We start from the raw sequence: 18,673 nt of genomic DNA on the forward strand, positions 1-18,673 counted from the left end.
TTCTAGACGACTATGAAGAGTATTTGGCGAATCTTGAAGAAGAAGAAGAGTTGAGGTCTGTGGTGGTGTCAAATCCAACCGTACCTGAGATAAGGCATGTTGATTTCAATGAAGATGAAGATAGTGAAAGCATACCAAGGAGTCACTTTTCAAGGACTCATTGGGCAAGAGCAACAAACGAAACTGTTGTGAAGCTTGGCGTCATCGAAGAACCGGTCTTAGTACTCATAGATCATGGATTGGAGATTAATTTGATGGCTAAAATCTTGCACAAAAAGGGGAAATTTGCTATTGATGTAGACCATAGTTGGCGGATACGAGCTGCCAATATGCTTCCAGGCGACCTCTATGGTGCATGTGCCAATGTTAAGCTAACTGTAGGGGATGTCTGTGATGAGAAAAATTTCTTTATACAGGAATATTCCTCTTATCCATTAATTTTGGGGCAACCCTACATTACGGCTGTGCGAATGGAAACCAAAGTGCTGGATGATGGCTCGGCCTATGCAAGGGTTCGAAGTCGTGATAGTAAGAAAGGAGTGCAATTCTTGATTGTATGTGTTGGCCATGTCAGGAATAAGGACAGTCTACGTGATCATCCAATGCTGAAGATACGCAAGGAATTTAGGGAACACAGGTTTGCACAGGATTGTCTCGGAGTGCCATTATAAAGCGAGATATGGTGGTACAAGTGAGGAGAAGCTCTCACAAAGAGAAGCTTTCTCTTCGGGGTTTTTGGGCTTAACATCTGAAGGTTCAGACTCTTTCAGAAAATTTAATGACTTGCCAAAGTGGGAAAAATAGTATGTTTCAGGTATCCAAAGTGAATTGCAGGGTTGTGATGTGCTTGAATCTGATGATGTGATTTCAGGAGTCTTTGAAGAGGTATCTTATGTAGATACTATGTCAGAGCTTGAGGAGATCAGGCAATGTAGGTTACAAAGCGGAACTGAAGTGGTCAAGGTCCATTCAATGGACATGTATGATGAGTTAAGTTTATATGAAGCACTTATGCATATTGAAGATGATTCAGGTGAAACTGTTGAAGCACAGGTAGAGACAAAATACAAGACTGTTGTAAAGAAAGTGAGGCCAATGGCTACACCGCTACCAGAAGGAAGTGATGGGATGATCAAAGAGGCTTCTCGATAGCCTATACTCAAGGATCCAAAGAACATAGGGCATAAGTTTACTAAGGAGACACTGCAGCAGCTGAAGGTTGGAGAAGACGGTTTTCTCAATGAAGAGGAGATCAAATGTTTTCAAGGTATGCTTGAAAAACATGGTAAAGCTTTCGCTTTTGAGCCAAGTGAGATTGGGTGTGTGGATCCAAGTGTTGTTTCACCAATGGTTATTTTCACTGTTCCACACATGCCATGGAGCTTGCGTCCTATACCAGTTCCTAAAGCTCACTTGACAAAGCTTATCAATTTGCTTAATGAAAAGATTCAAATGGGAATTTTGGAGCCGTCATGTGCCCCATATTCTAATCGATGGTTTACTGTGTGGAAGAAAAATGGTACATTAAGGTTCATTAAGGATATGCAGCCAGTTAATAAGGTAACAATCCGCAATGTGGGTACTGGCCCAATTGTGGATGAATTTTCCGAGGCCTTTGCAGGTAGATCTATTTACTCCATGGGTGATCTTTATTCAAGAAATGATCAATTCCAGTTAGCTTTGGAGAGCAGAGATCTTACTACAATGCATACTCCTCTTGGTTTGGTAAGGATGTGCACTCTGCCATCACGGGGTGCTACTAATTCAGTAGCTCATATGATGAATGGCATGAATAAGGTATTAAGGGACTTTATCCCACATGTTACTATGCCTTTTATTGATGATCTACCAATTAAGGGCTATGAAGAAGACTCAAAAGATGAAGCAAAAGACCAGAGGGGGTGCTGTCAGTTTGTTGCTCAACATATTGTTGACTGTGATGCTATATTATCGAGGCTTGAAGAAGTTAACTTAACACTTTTAGGTCAAAAATCAACTTTTGGTGCTAAGGAGGTCTTAATTGTGGGACATATGTGCAGTTCTGAAGGAAGAAGGCCAAGTCTAGCAAAAGTCAAAGCAATCCAAAAGATGAAGGAAACATGTTCTTCACTTATTGAGGTTCGTTGATTCTTAGGCGCATGTGTGCTCTATCGTATTTGGCTGCCACACTTTGCTCATGTTGTAGAGGTGCTGTATCAATTGCTACGAAAAGGTAAAAGGTTTGTTGGGCAGAAGTTCACACACAAGCTATTAAGAAATTAAAGAACATGCTTCTTGAGGCTCCGACCTTGAGGAAAGTTGATTATAAATGCGACATGCCAATTATTTTAACAGTTGACACTAGCCCGAAAGGTATTGGATGGGCTATAGGTCAACATGATGCTGAAGGACACAGGTATGCAGTGAGATTTGGAGCCAAGGTGCTCAATGATCATCAACAAGGATTTCCACAGGTTAAGAGGGAACTTTGGGGCGCTGCTACTACTCTAAGGACCGATAAAGAATAATTTATTGGAGCTTCTGTTGTGGTAGAAACAGATTGCTTGCCACTGATAGGGATGATTGCAAACTGCTCTACTTCGGACATTGCCATGCTACAATGGATAGTGTATATTAAGTCTCTTAACCCTGAATTTTGTCATATTGCAGGTAGAGATAACCGTGTTTTGCAGATATGTTATCAAGAGCCAGGTTTGAAGATGAAGAAGAGATGCTGACCACGAGTGATGATGTTGGCTTGAAATTCTACACGTCTTCTTATCTACATGCCAACTGTGGTAATATTGCTCATGTTTTTGAAGTCTTTTCTGAAGAGTTTTATGATGGAGAGTGGCTTATGATTGGCCGCTACCTAAGTACTCTCACTAAACAAGAAGGATGGAGTGACCAAGATTTTAAGAAGATCAGGAAAAAGGCCTATGGCTATTTTCTGAAAGACGGACATTTATGGAAGCAACCGAAGCACCCAGGTGGGGTACCACAACGAATTATTTGCGACAAAGCAACTCAACAGCAGGTGATTAAAGAGTTTCATGAAAGTCTATGGGCTGGACACAGAGGAGTCTGGGCAACCTTTGTTAAGATTAAAGACCGGTATTGGTGGAAAGCTATGTACAAAGATGTGGTTCAATTTGTGGAAACATGCTTAATATGTCAACAGTACTCTAATGTGCGACATAGAGATGGGTTGCATCCCACCTATCCACTGGCTATGCACTTCAAGTGGGTGGTGGACCTTATTACAATGCCAGTAGGAGTGTGGTAGATGAGATATATTGTTCTGGCCAGGGAAGATCTTACAAATCAGGTTGAAGGCAGAGCTTTGTGTACCAAAGCTACCAGTTCAATATGCAAGTCCTTGCTTGAAGATGTTATCTCCAGGTATGGATGTGTTGGCATAATTACTGCAGATAGAGGAGAGCTGGATGCAGATGAAGCTCGAGAGTTTTTTGCTCGTATGGGCATTAAACTCGCTCTCACTACAACATACAATCTAGAAGGTAACGAAAAAAGTGAAAGAGGACATTCGCTTATTGATAGTGCTTTAGCGAAGGCGTGTGAAGGACATATTGGTGATTGGCCTAAACTCTGCCATTTGCTTTATGGGCTGATCGCACTACACACAATTTAGTTACATGATTTATGCCATTTGAATTGATGCATGGGCAAAAACCCATTATGCCTACATAGGAAGCAGTTACGACTTGGACCATAATGCCATGGGAAGAAGGTATGTCTACTAAAGACTTGCTTGCTCTCCGTATTCGCCAGCTTGAGAGGCATCAAGAGGATATTGAACAGGCTAAAGAGAAGCTTAAGGAGGCAAGATTGAAGAATAAGGCAGCATTTGATGGAAAGCATAGACTATGACCGCATGCTATCAAAGAAGGTGACTGGGTACTTGTCTATGACAGTAGTTTGGAGAACCAATACTCTGCTATGCGAAAAATGGTGAAACGGTGGTTTGGACCATATGTGGTGCAACATGTTTTTGATAATTCAACATATCAATTATGTGAACTAGATGGTACTATGCTTAAAGTGCCTATTGCAGGAAAACAGATCAAGCTGTTCAAGAAGCGAGAAGGCGAGATTGTTCTTGAAGATTCCCTTTCAGATCCGCTTCCAGAGGATCATGTTATGTATACATCAGATGATATGTCTGATGATGATTTTAATGAAGCTGATTAAGTGCAATTGGCACAGATCGGAGACTGTGCAGGTTCAGAGGGGGTGGATGTCATGCAGCTCCACTCCCATGCAAAGAAAGATGCCAAAAAAATGCACATCAAGTTTGTTTGAAGCTTACATGATTAATGAATAGTGATTAAGGCCTGGTAACAGGTCAAGTTTAATGTTGAATGTATGTCAAATGCGGCTGAAAGGGCCAAAACATGCCTTGATGATGATGCTAAAAAGTGTTATGATTGAAGTGAACACGGATGTGGTATTGTGTCCTAGAACTGCAGTGCTCGATGTGCTCTACCAGCCTGTCTTTACGGCTCGTCGATTGGAGCTACCGTGAAGAAGTTATAGCAGTTTAAAGTTCAAGTCGATTGCAGACCATACCAGATTGGACAACTGCAGCTAAGGTGACAGAATTGAAATGAATGTACAGGCCTGAAGTGCTCACTCTGAGGAGCGCGTCGGTCTTTTCAGATCAGTGATCAGATTTTTAGTTGTCAAGTTATTGATCGTTTAAGATGCACCGGGGGCCGATTCCGTACCAATCTGGTTGGCTCTCGGTCAGAGTGCTATTTGGGAGATTTTGAGCTTTATCCAGGTTTTGGAATGCAATGATTGTGGGGAAATGCCAACATGGCTGCGACTTGCTGGAGAAAAATGAGGTGCCAGGCATTGCCTTGGCCGGCATGTATGCCAAATGCGGTGCCCTTACAAACTCTATGGCCGCCCAATGGATAAAAATATAATGTTGGATATTGCATTGGTCAGCATGTATGTGCAATGTGGTGCCCACTATGAAGTTTAAGGGACACCCGCCCACTAAAAGCCAAATACTATGGCCGCCCATGAGCTTAAGGGCTATGGCCGTCCAAGGGCAACGAAGTAAAAGACCGCCCATAGATTAAAAATAAGGGCTTAAGTGTGGAGGGGAAAAACAAAAGGCTGTCCATGGCGTTCAACAGCGCGCAAGAAAGCAGGGAGCTGAAAACGGGCTCGTGCCGGCCTGTACAAGCCTGGGATGAGCGTGGCGAAGAAGAGAAAAATGCCTAGCCCGCCAGTGCGCTCCAGTTCGGTCCTTGTCGTGCCGGATTTGGTGAAGGTTCATCCCGCCACTTTGCCACGTCATAGGGTAGCTACCCATTAGCGATGTCGCTAATGCGTAGGCCAAATTTAGAACAGAGCCATGCAACCTATAAAAAGGAGGGGCTCTACACCTCTTTAATCCCATAAGCCAAACCTCTCTAAGCTCTCTAAGCCAATTCCCTAAACCCAGCCAATGCTTCTAAGCCATCATTAGCCATTCGAATCCCCAACCTTAACCCCCATAATCCATTGTAATCTTATTCTAAGCTTGATTAGCCATTCAATTTCTCAACCACAACCCCATAATCCATCCTAATCCTATTCTAAACTTGATTAGCCATTAAAATCCTCAAACTTAACCTCCATTAGCCATTCGAATCGGGAAGCAAAAGCCAAATCAGACGGCCATTGGAAGAAGAAACTCCTTTGCCTTAGCGGGAGGAAGCAGAAGGCAGTTCAAATAAGGTCATTGATAATTTCCTTGATTAGCACCTGGATTAAGCTAGGTTTCATCTTGTAAGGAGCATTAAGCCTCCATTAGTGATTGATTAACTGGAATTAGGCAAATTGCTTGTTTTAAACTCTGTTGTCATTAATTGTGTCTGCTGCACCTCTTTTCCCCACACCTCTCACAGCCAGGGGCCCACTGCCTTCCCGGCTCACCTTTTGCACAATTATCCCCCGACAACGCAAAGGGACATTACGGCTCAAGAGGTACATAAAGTATTGTCCAAGAGCTGAACTACATATGCAAGCACGGTTAATGCTGATCTTTATCCAAGGAATGAAATACGCGGGTCTTCAGAAATATCTGCATATGATAAGGAGTCCAACGCTAAATGAATTCATCAAAGAAGCTCTTTATCTAGTGGTTATGTGAGAAATATAAGAAACGGATTGTAACAGTCAAGAGGATGACACATCCTCTCAGCACAGTGATTCACAGCGGAGTGAGTCTATCGTAAAACCAACGGCACCTATCAATCAAGAAAAGTTTATCGATGAAATGGTTAAGACGTTAACTCCTCTTGGAATGTCTGTTTCAAGGGAGCCTAAGTGGTGCAAAATTAAGGGAAAACGGACAAAATTTATGAGGGAAGAGTGTTACTATAGCATGGAATATGCTAGGAAAAGGTGTATAACCTACTCCAATAGTACTACCTCCAACTAGATATGCTATGGGGAATGTGCCAGGTCCATTAGGAGTTTCAAGGCCACAACCTGTCTTAGGAAAACAACCTCTACGACCAAGTGCTAGAATGTCTGTAGAGATGAGATACATGCTAATGAAGGGAGCGTCTCACAAACAAGCGCTACGACCAACTACATTGTATTATAACAATCAAAGCGCATACTTCCCTTTGAAGTGACAGAAGATGAGAGAAACACATGAAATGGTGAGGCCAGTACAATCTCCACCTCCTGCATTATGACATGAAGAAAGAAGGTATATGATGGACGAAAGGACATTGCGGTTCATTGTGAATAGAGGCTTAGCTAGGTTAGAGCCTGTTTATAGCCAAGAGGAAATGCAAGAAGAAGCTCCTCAACCAGAGTGTCACAAAAGCCGTGGCAACCACTTGGTTAAACAATTTCCTCAAGCAGAGATCGCACAAGTAAATGCTTATTTTCTTGATTTTGGCATCATTCACTTGATCCCCAAATGTCCAAAAAACCCTAACCAAGGCAAAAAGATCACAACGAATGTCTCAAGAATCGTTCAGCTACACGGTAGCTCAAAAATAAAAAACGTCATACTAGCTCAAGTAGTTACAAGAGCATAAGCTCAAAAATAAGTTGATGAGAACTCAGAGACAGAGAAACAGGGAATTGAAGCGAGTCTAGAGATGTGTGAACCAAAGACTGACACACCTAGTTAAAAAACCAAGAGCAAACGGAACAGTTGGAAAGTTTGAAAGGCTAGGATGAAAGCATATAGGGAACGAGAGAAAAAAACCTTAGCTGAGGATCTTAGCCAAGCTAAAGAGAAGATAAGATAACATGAGGAGAGGGTTGCACCTTCTCTTACGCACGCGTCTCAACCTCTAGAAGAACCATCCACGGATGAGAAACCTAGAAGTGCTAGTTCAAGAGGACCGTATTTTGGTCGAGAAGGTTAATGAGCCACTAGATGCCCTGCTAAAAGCCTATGAAACACGGTTCAAAAATGCCATACCCAAGAATAGAGGTGGATGACATATCCATATGCAAAACTAGAAAATGAAAGGCTTGAAATGTGCCAGAAACTGATTCAAACAGCCCAAGCTTTACTAGAACCGCTAGTTGGAAAATGAGGGTGTGATCCTTGTCGCACCTACACCAGTAATACCACCAAACTAGGAAACAAATGAGCTAGATTCCAATCATGAATACGAACCAAAGCTCAAGGACCCAGCATCAGAGCCCATGATAGTGTTGAATACCATGGATAACTCTTTTGAGGGATTTAACATAGCTATACCAAAGGATTGTAAAGAAATTGATGGTCTTGACGAATTGTGGAAACAAGACAAAGAGGCCAATGAAGCGAGTGAGCTAACTAGACGGGTGATGGAAGAGGAGTGTCTCTTCCACCAACAGGGGAATTTGAGGCTGGTTCTGAAATGAATCTAGAAGTGGAATCATATTGGGGAGGCAAAGGATCTGTATAGTCTATGGACAGTCAACCACATTTGCTAAGAGCACTACCATCCTATACGAGAGAGCACTAGGCCAAGTCAGATGTTGTTACAATCCCATCACTGAGACTATCTTCCAACAAGGTCATCCATTCAGGACTAATAGACATTTTGTCAACACCGGTCACACGTAGAATAACGTTAGCCGAGTTGCTCAGAATACAACCAAACGTGTGGGATACTATAGGAAAATTCCTAGAGAAATTTGGCGTAAAAAACCCAATGACTCAAATCAACGAAGGGATCAAAGAGCTTGAAATGCCTCAGCTAAACACTAGACCAGTGCCATTAAACAAGGTAGGAGAGTACTATGAGGGAGAAGGTGGGAACACCACTCTTCCTGTGGAATTTCAAGGTGTAAAAACCATGGTAGTCCTTGACAGTGGAGATGGTGTTGCCATTGCAACAAAAGAGGAAAAATTGGAGAAAATTAGTAGTAGGGGCTACCGGGATGAAGTTGTAGCTGGGATACAGACACACAAAATGGCCTACAGGAGTGCTAGAAAAAGCACTTGTTACTTCTTGCGGCATTAAATATGAGCATACCTTTGCTATTGTTGACTTTGGCAAGAAGAACAACTATGACATCATTCTAGGAAGACCATTCATGAGGCAATCGAAAATGGTCCAAGATTGGGGTTATGACCATATCTACCTGAGACATGTTGAAACCACGACAATAATAAACTTGGAGCACCATAGTTACCAGTACGTGAACAAAACCTATGGAGGAGTTTGATTCCGCTACTATAGCAGGAATAGAACTTCTAGCATGGTTGGGTAAGCTTAAAAAACTATGGATGTGTGGAGCTTCGCAGTGTGGAATCTTTAAGTGAGAGGAGTGCATTTTAGAAAGGACAATTGAAGATAAGGATTATATCTCAGAACCCTTTCCTGAGGAAGCATTAGAGCCACTTGAATGGGAACACATATTGGCTACTCTGGATGTGTGCATCATTCCAGACTGTCCAACAACAAAGTTTTGCAATGAAAATGGCTATGATGTTGTTCCTTACTTTGTAGTGAGTGTAATCCAGGGAAACGAAGACAAAGAAGAAGACAAGTTCTATGAAATTCTAGAACACTTGCAACTTCAAGAAGATGCCAACAACTGAAACCTAGACAACCCAATAGGTGATATAAATGACACTTTAACTAATCTACGGTTTTATGATTGTCTAGATCAAAAACCAAGGAACCAATGTCACCACTACAAGAATAAAGTGCATCAAAAGTGGATTCCAAAATCCTCGGTGGAAACGCATCTACAACAAGCATCCTCATACGTGGCTCATATACTTAAAGAAAAGACTCAGCCAAGAAGAACACAACCATGTCAAGAGCTAACAATGCGCTAATCAACTGGCTAGAAAAGCCCTCCCAGCAGGGATTTCATTAACGTGATCACGATCGTGTAATTATGTTAATAACACCAGTAACTACACAAGAAAAAGACGTGATCATGTTAATTGTTAACTTGATCCTGATCATGACCCGCAAAAACCAATAGATCTAGTTAGTCCGCTGGTATAAGCATATTCCCCAAGGGCCCGCCGGGGTTTTTATATTTCTTGGCGGCCCCGCAAGAAAAAAGAAATTCCCGACGGACCCGCTGAGAGAATTAAAAAACCCCAGCGGGAGTAATTATATAAAGTAAAACACGTGCTTACAGTGGTGCTTTGACTAGGAAAATCCCTGGGGAGTGTATCCGAGCGTTGGGTACAGTCATCTCCTTGTGAATTAATCTAAGCTTATAGAGTCACCGGTCCTTTTTCTGGGCCGAATGTCATTCTTAATTCTGTGACCACTTCTAAAAATAGTTAAATCCTTCACCAAACATAAAGGTACACAACTAAAACAATTGAGGATTTGGAGAGTCATGCTCATTGCGACGAAGCCATTGGTCCATGAAAAAGCTGAAGTTGGTTTTAGAAGATGAGCATATGTAAATGCTGAGTCGATAGTCAAGGGTCGGGATGCCCTGTACTATTGTAGTAGGTATATAAAGATCCTTGAAGTCTTGCATTTTTCACTTGTCACTGCACAATATAAGAGCTATAATCCTTAATTGGGTGTAAATAGATTATATATATATTAGATTGGATGCATAAGGGGGCTACAATCCTTGACTGGGTACAAGTAGTTCTCAATTGTGCGATTGTATTAAAGATTTCTTTGTGTTGTTCATGGATTGTTTATATAGGGAGTACATTATATATTATGAAAGGTTGTTAGTGCATGACATGATTAATTGTAGGATACTACTGCTTTCATGTGTGTTTTGAAAATAATTGACATCGTTTCAGTGTAGAAGTTGATTATTCTTTGTAGCATTTGAAAATAGATGTGTCTTATTGTTTGTAAATCAAAGAGGATGTAAAAAGAATGATCATAATAATAATTGCATCGAGAAATTCAGAGCATTGTTGTATTTAAGTCCATGTAGAGAGTGCACTGCAATGTGTATGTTTGCTCACAATATATGTGATTAATATGTGGATTGACTAGAGTGCATTGAAAATCTCATATTGTGTAGATTTGATTATTTTCTTGATGATTAATTTTCTAATATATATTGAAAAGAAGAAAAATGTTCTAAAAACTGAACATCTAGTGCTTATGCCTTCAGTTTTAAATTGAAAGCAATGATTATGAATAAATCATTCTTTTGAATATGATTAGCTAGTACATATTTTCATAAGAACACTTAAAAACAACAATATCACATAATTCAAACATTTGTATATGAAATACTCGTCCCACAATTTCATTACCGACCAAGTATTTCATATACTTAACACTTAAAAAAATGAACTGCACATGCACATACAAATTATATGGTGTTCATACGATCGGGTTAACAACCTGAATGCCACATTTATGAAAAAATAGATGCTTCTAACAAACGACACTCAATTAGCCACGTTGCCGACCAAGTGCCGTCCAAATCTAAAGAGCAATAAATGGCTTACATACAAGCATCATATAGCCGCATTACCAATTGATGCCCATATGTTTTTTTGAAAATGAAAAGGAAAGTTGACTCACCATAAAGATACTAGGATCACCGCGTTACCGACGTAGTACCTAAACTCCCCGTGTCACCGAGGTGATGCCCCCGTGGTAAGCACTATTCCATAAAACAACTTATGCACACACTGACATTGTGTGGTAAGGTACCTTATGACTATCATGCAATACCACAAAAGGCATGCTACCACACAACGTGCACACACACACAACACACATCTAGGTCGTGTGGTTAGGTACTCCGTTGATGCGCCTCACTTCGAGATGCAGAGTACGCTCGCACATGACCCCCTCTCTCCTCTCGACGTACCTACAAACCCGATCGTCAATCTCTAGCTCTCTCTCTCTCTCTCTCTCACACACACACACACACACACACACACACACACACACACACATGCACACACACAAATTACACAAGTCCTTTCTCATGCTTCACCACGTAAATTGGATTGAAAAAGCCTGATTGTGTTTTTTATTTTTAAAAAAAACCCCTCCCTTGCTTCAGCTTTACATATCTAGTAAACCATCCATTACATGATCACACAAACAGTAGTCACAGTAATAACATGTGTTTGGACGCTCGACCAAAGGTAAGATATGGGTAGCCAAGACTACACCATACTCCATGGTGCGTGGTGTGTTGTTAAAGTATCCTCGGAGTGGCTGTCCATAACTTCGATACAAAAAATCTTTTGAGGTGGAAGAAACTGCGCTAATAGATATAATCGTTTTGAAAAACCTCGCTTCATTGAATGTTTTACATAATAGTATTGTGGCCCTATGCCCATGGCTTCAGTTACCATCACCAGACGGATATTGTTCCTAAAATGTTCTCGACCCCAAAGGGTCACCCGTGTCACTCTGTCCTGATATGTCCACCACTTCGTCTGAGTAACAGATGTTCCTAATTGTGTAAATAAATGACGTTCGTAACAGAGTAGTGAGGTTCTCTTAGTAGACTCACTTGAATGCTGAAGATGTGCAATGGATATAGCTAAAACCTGATCTTCATTATAAGACATAGCATATAAATATGTATGACACACCTTATAACAAAGTAAGATGTTGGCTGTAAACTCTCAGAAAGCTACTCAAGATAGATACTGTGCACTTGTTTTTTTTTTTAAACGCCCGTCTTCTATAGACCTACATTGATACCTGACCCTAATGGGTATGGGTTCGAATTACCCAAACTAATTGACATCTTTATTACAATATCTCACCTCGTAGTGATTGGCGTATGTCTACTCTCGTAATTTGTCCAATTGGATAGCTTTCTGACTATAGTCTCATGTGAGATATCGGTATTATGGATACTGATTGTTTATATCCACCCAATGCTAGGAGCAATAGTTCTTAAGTAAGTATGTGGACCGAATATCGACCTTTCGAAAGCATGCAAAAAAACCTTGCTATCTAATGCCATTTTGATAAGTGTGGCTCATAATAAGTTTTTTTTAAAATATTTCTTTGATACTATTTTTCAATCTTCTTTTTACATTGGGCATAAATGGTCTTTACCTAGTGTTCACCCTAATAATGCTTGATACCTTTATTATGTTGCGTCTGAGAACTCCTCTACAAAGCGTTCTCTATGAGTGCCTGTCGCAAGTTAACTTCTGCATACTGTGAGTGGGTTAGCAGGCTAGTGCTGAAGCAATTGGATCTCAACGCTGGCATCTATCATCCGGATCTCGTGCTGATTATAATCCCTGGAAAGGGGGCCTTTAAGGCCGACCTCGATAGCGGGAATACCTAGGCGATTTCGGAGCCCTTCTGCTAAGGAGTGGCATCATCACCTATAAAAACCTCATAAGGTGAGTACTTATACTCACTTGGCATCGTGTTCTGTGACTACTGTTGTGCGTTCAAGTCTGTTTTCCTGTTGTGACTTCATCATGCCGAAAAAAATTGAGAAAGTATTGATGGAATCATCTTCATCTCCAAGTCTACAGGTTATTTATTTTTACTGGTCTCTTGAAGCCTCAAAAACGTTGTGATCTGGACATTTTTTGCTAAATTGAAGGTGCTTGTAGTGTATTAAACACTGGTTAATTAGACAATTGTTTCAATTGACTCTATGGTTATGTGAAGTAGGTTTAACTGGTGTACTTGAAGAAATTGGGAAACACTATCTGTGGCTAATGGCTGCCAGATCTCGAGACTATGACGTGGTGTCACTGGTTGGTTACTATGGTACAACCAGTTTGGGGAAAATTTGCTGAGGTGTTGGTGCATTTCATATCTAAATAATGTGAATTTTCTGTTAAGATGCTTAAAACTTGAAAGCTTTTTACTTGCATAAAATTTTTGCCCGATTTATTACCACTTACAGGGTATAACTTATGGATGCTAAATGCATATTACCTTTAATGGGTTGGGTCACCAACTTTATAAAGCCTAAGCATGGCTATTTCAAATTTTCCCTTTACTTACTCTCTTCATATTAGTACATAGGAGTATGATTGCATACCTACATGATGTTGTGTGGAAAAATATAAAAAAGGTTTCTCTAGCTTAATATGTAGACTTTAATGAAATACTGATGGTATATTATGTACTCATTGTTATGTGTGAAGGTCCTTTTTACTAAGCCGATGATGTCTCGGTGGTTTTTGTTTTTGGCTGAGTGATTATCCCTGGGAAGTAGACCTTCCCTGTAGGTCTTACTAAGATTGAATCCGAACTTACTTAATATGTGGTTACTCAGGAAAAAGAGTCGGCAGGTCTCTGGTCTTTCTGGTTTGTACTGGCTTGGATATTATTAAGCCTGGCATTATGACCTAGCCTACCGTACATGTCGGCTTCATCTCCAAGTCTACTGGTTAAACTATATACTTGGCTATCTTGAAGCTTTAAAAACAGTATAAGCTAGAGTGTTTGGCTAAAAGGAAGATTCTTAAATTAGATAAATTGTAATGGTTTAAGCACTGGTTAATTAGACAGAATATTTAAAATAACTCTATGGTTCTGGGATGTTGATTCTAGCTGGTTTACTTGAAGAAATTAAGGAACTTTTTTTGTTGTTGAGAGTTGCCAAATCTTGAAACTATTTTTATGGTTTCACCAGTTGGTTAATGAGGGACAACCAGACATGGGAAAATTGGTTGAGGTTTTTTTTGAGCATCTGAATAATGGGATGTTTTTGATGGTTAAAATTAGAATTCCTTTTTGCCTGTAGATGTTAATTGCTAGGTGGATCACCTGTAACGTGTGGATACTGATGCATCGTGCCTTTAATGGGTTGGGTCACCAACTTTATAAAATCCTAAGCATGGCTATTTCTAAAACTTACCTTTACTTACTCTCATTTTATTAGTACGTAGGGGAGTGATTGCATACCTGCATGAGGATGTGTGGAAGAGTATTAAAATTATGTCTCCAGCATAGTGTGTAGACTTCGATGAATTGCTTATGATATTTTTCGTACTCGCTAGTATGTGCTGGTCCTTTTAGTAAGCCTATGATGGTCTCTGCACTTTTTTTGGTTTTGGCTGATTGCCTATCCCTTGTTAGTAGACCTTCCCAAATGGTCTTACTATGATTGGACCATACTAGGAACATAAAACATGGGTTGTGGGTTACTTTGGGAAAAAGTGGTGGCTGGTCTCTGGTTTTTCTGGCTGGTACTGGTTGGGCTAGTATTAGCATGTTATTATGACCTACCCTGTTGAGCATGATTTTTGAGAATGGCAAGGCTGGACTACACTAAAAAAGAAATTGTTTATCTGTTTGATTTCTGGTTTTTCATCATAAAATGAACAAATCCGCTGTGGTTGGGTATATGTTGGTGGAAATCGACTGGTATGAGTAATGTTTTTGACTAGAAAGTATTTAGTACTGGCTTTTGGGAAGATTATGTCGACTATGACATTGGAAGAGATTCATATGTTAATATGGCTAAAAGTATTTTTTAATTCTGATATTAATATAGTTTGTTAAATCTAGACTTTTTCCCTTGGATCTTCTACTAATCATATTCATTACTATGCCGATCTGATGTTTATTGGTTTTGCTTTCGCTAATACTACAGAGGTCCCTTTTAGGTGTTGTAAGTGGGATAAAATTCAAGCCCGAAATTTTTGCAAACATAAACCGGATGCTACTTTATCTCCTCAAGAGGGTTTTTTCCGTTAAAATCTAATGGCTAATATAGAATTATTTGACTCATGCTTACTTGGACTTGCGCATATGGGGTATATTCTCCCCTACATAGGAAATGAATATGTTGAGTGCCGGTATTTAAAAAAAAACATATATAGTTTTTTTTTCTTTGAAACTATGGTTAGGCATTGAAAAAATCTAGAACGAACTTAATGTATAGTAGCTATGAGGGGATTCTCACTCTCCTGGATAGATTGGCTAAAAAATGATTCTTATTATGGCTTTGTTTTAAATTTTTTTAAAAAACAAAAAATTACGTTTAGAAGAATTGTTTGTTTTTTCATTGTGACATGGATAACAACTGGGATGCCCAGCATCACCTGCGTACAGTCACGTGCTAACGAATCGTTTTATTGTGGCTATGGATGCAGGTGAGGCTACCTTCTTCGATAAAAACATTCTGTTCTATGTGGTAGATGACTGGTGGCAGTTCTCTTACCTTGAAGCAACATCACTCCAGAATTTGGGATGACTGTTTCCCATGTTTTACGTTGTTATCTTCACTACCTTGTACAAATTGTTTTTTCAAATGCATTGTACAAATCTATTGTATTTTCCTAGAATGATTGGTTTGTGAACAGGTAGTGGTCGTTTGCGTGTATATATATATATATATATATATATATATATATATATATATATATATATATATATATATATATATATATATATATATATATATATATATATATATATATATATATATATATATATAGGATTGCTACACACACACACACACACACACACACACACACACAAAGTAGCTCAAGGAGTAACACCCAACGGGCCTGATCTGGGCCCTATATCTATTATGTTGTGGGCTCGTCGAACATTTGGGTTTTCTCGGTGGGCCCGCACGAAAACTACATTGCGTGGTGGGCTTTTTGTGGGTTTCCATGTTTCTCTTAATCGGCCTATTTGTGATCATGTTAAGTGTGATTATTTAAATATGTCAATAAGACCTTGTGATCACACAATATTTTTGGTAATTACATAAATATTAAATCCCTGCATGCTCCCAAAAACAACAATCCAAGAGCAAACAAATAGTAACTTTCCATAACCAGCCAAACAACAAAGAGAAAGTGCTAGAATGCAACCTTGCTGAGGATATCAGCGATAGTGATGATTCTTATGACATCCCCTACCAAAAACGCAGATCGTCACACTCACTAGTAGCTTCCGTAACAATCAAGGAAGGCAAAAAGCAAAGAACAACAAGTCAGAGTCAAAAAGTTTGACAAACATGGATACCAAAGAGCCAGCTTAGCCAAAAGTAGATATGGATCAAGAAGATGAAGATCTTTGATGAAAAATCACAAGACACCAAAAGGAAAAAAAATGAAGTCTGCAAGAACCGCTAAGAAAATCACAAAATCGTAAGCTTTTGCAACTTAAATTTTGGGTTCCAAAAAAGTTGATTTAAGATCAAAGAAGTCAGGAATTTATTTGGATTCCAAAAAAATCAACTTCCAAAGTCTGAATCTCGTCCTCAACCTAGCATACAAGGGCTGAGGCAAAGACTGCTAAAGACTCATACAAAGACAAGGTGGATCCCAAATAATTCTCTTCAAACACAAACAAAGCAAGGAAAAGTATGGATTCCCAAACGAGCACATCAACAAAACAACTAGTAACCACAAAGAAGTGGGTCCCAAAGGAAACCAATAGAACTATTTTCACTGCATCATCGCTTGAATTCTTTCAATTCCTCCTACGGTTATAGTACAGTTAGAAGAGAGCTAACCTCAAGCCAGATTTCCCTGTTGAGGGACAATTCCAAATACCATGACCAACAAAAAGGCTAAAATGGATTCCAAAGAAGCATCAAACAAACAAGTAAGCCTTCAAAAAATCTCAACAACCTTCAATCAAGCAAACAACACAAGAGCTTCAAAGACGATCACCTTGCTTAGAATAGGAAGCCTCGCCAATAAATGCCAATAAGCAAATTGCTTATACCCACTTCTTGTATAGCATAAATATTTTCCATGCATTGACTGTGTATGCATAATAGGCTACATTACAAGGCCTACATTGGCACAGTTTATTATTGTTGTGGGACGGGTTTCTAACCTCACTCCTATCTTATTGCAGAGATAGCGAGAACCATGAACATAATTGTCAATCTATGGGATGAAGCTGACTTGACTAGTGCATAGAGGCTACAAGAGGTTGTCAATCTCTTAGAAAACAATAAACAAATCGCATCTAAATCAAGCTACACTCAAATGATCGAAATCACCAAAAGCTAGTCTCGCGAATCAACAAACAAACCATAACCGTTACAACATCAAACGACATCCAAACGTTATGAAACTTCTAGGACATGTTTATAAGACCTAAGCACACATGCTTATAGTCTCAAATATCACTTTAGGTTAAGTGAAAAAATCGTGATTATTAACATCAGCAGTGAGTTTTCGACCTAGTCGTTTTCGACCCAAAATGCATCTAAATGCTTAGCAATGGTGTCCCAATACCCAGCCTATACTTATTTTATGATTTTTGAGCTTAAATTCCAACTTATGATGAAATTAGGCCGCAGATCGGTGACATCAAAAGCTACAAATTTCCATGAAATGCTTACATCAATGCGTAGAGCTCTTACCTGCGGTTGCAATGCAATAGACGACATTGCAATGTGACAACCGAGAAGGGAGTAGGACGCACGAGAAGGAGAGAAGTGAACACTGTTAGCTCACACTATGTTCTATTATCCAAAAACCTTACAAAAATTGGCTTTTATACCTTAGCCAAGGTTTTTGTGCTCAAAACTAATAATTTGGGAGCTCTAATTAGAGATAGGTTGATACAATCTGGAAGCTTGTAGCCCCGGCTCATCAATTGCACTGTTTATCTGGAAAGTAGGAGTTACAAAATTCCTGATTTATCAAAATAATGTGTTTTTATAATAAAAGCTCCAAAAAGGTTATCCGAGCTAACTTATTGCTAACATTCCCCCCCTCCTCGACTGTGTCATCCCTTGACACAGCTTCATGGACGAAAGGAGTCTCTGGGTTGATTGTTGGCTAGGCGGCCTTTAAGTGCATGTAGGGCTCTTTCATATTTTATTCATCTTTCTTTGTCAGGGACTTGCAAAAACTGCATGGTGACTGTTTTTAAGTTCAATGGCTGAATAGCCAACAAATCTTGATGTAAGGTTGTTAATCACTGGTCCAAATATCCTCATCCACCATGTGAAGAAACCTGTATAGAATGCCTCTTCAAATGCCAGCATATTGCTAGATGGCAGAAACATACATCTGGTGTAGAAGCCGTAGAGGACTTCTTCTGAAGGCTGTCCACTTAAATCATAGCATAGACCTTTGTTGCCTTCGAGGAAAAACATCCATTGTTCTCTTTCTTGCTATGGCTCGTGAAAAGTTTGAATGCAGGTGAGCAACATTCTGCAGATCTTAAAAAGAATTCCACATGAGAGGTCAGGGAGGCTCTTGAAGAAGGTCATGGCACCCATTAGGGTTTTCACCATGTATTCTTTCATTGCTGGTCCGTGTTTCGGAGCTGGT

Source organism: Adiantum capillus-veneris, chromosome 13, assembly GCF_014529385.1.
Source record: "Adiantum capillus-veneris isolate H3 chromosome 13, ASM1452938v2, whole genome shotgun sequence".
NCBI classification, from domain to species: Eukaryota; Viridiplantae; Streptophyta; class Polypodiopsida; order Polypodiales; family Pteridaceae; genus Adiantum; species Adiantum capillus-veneris.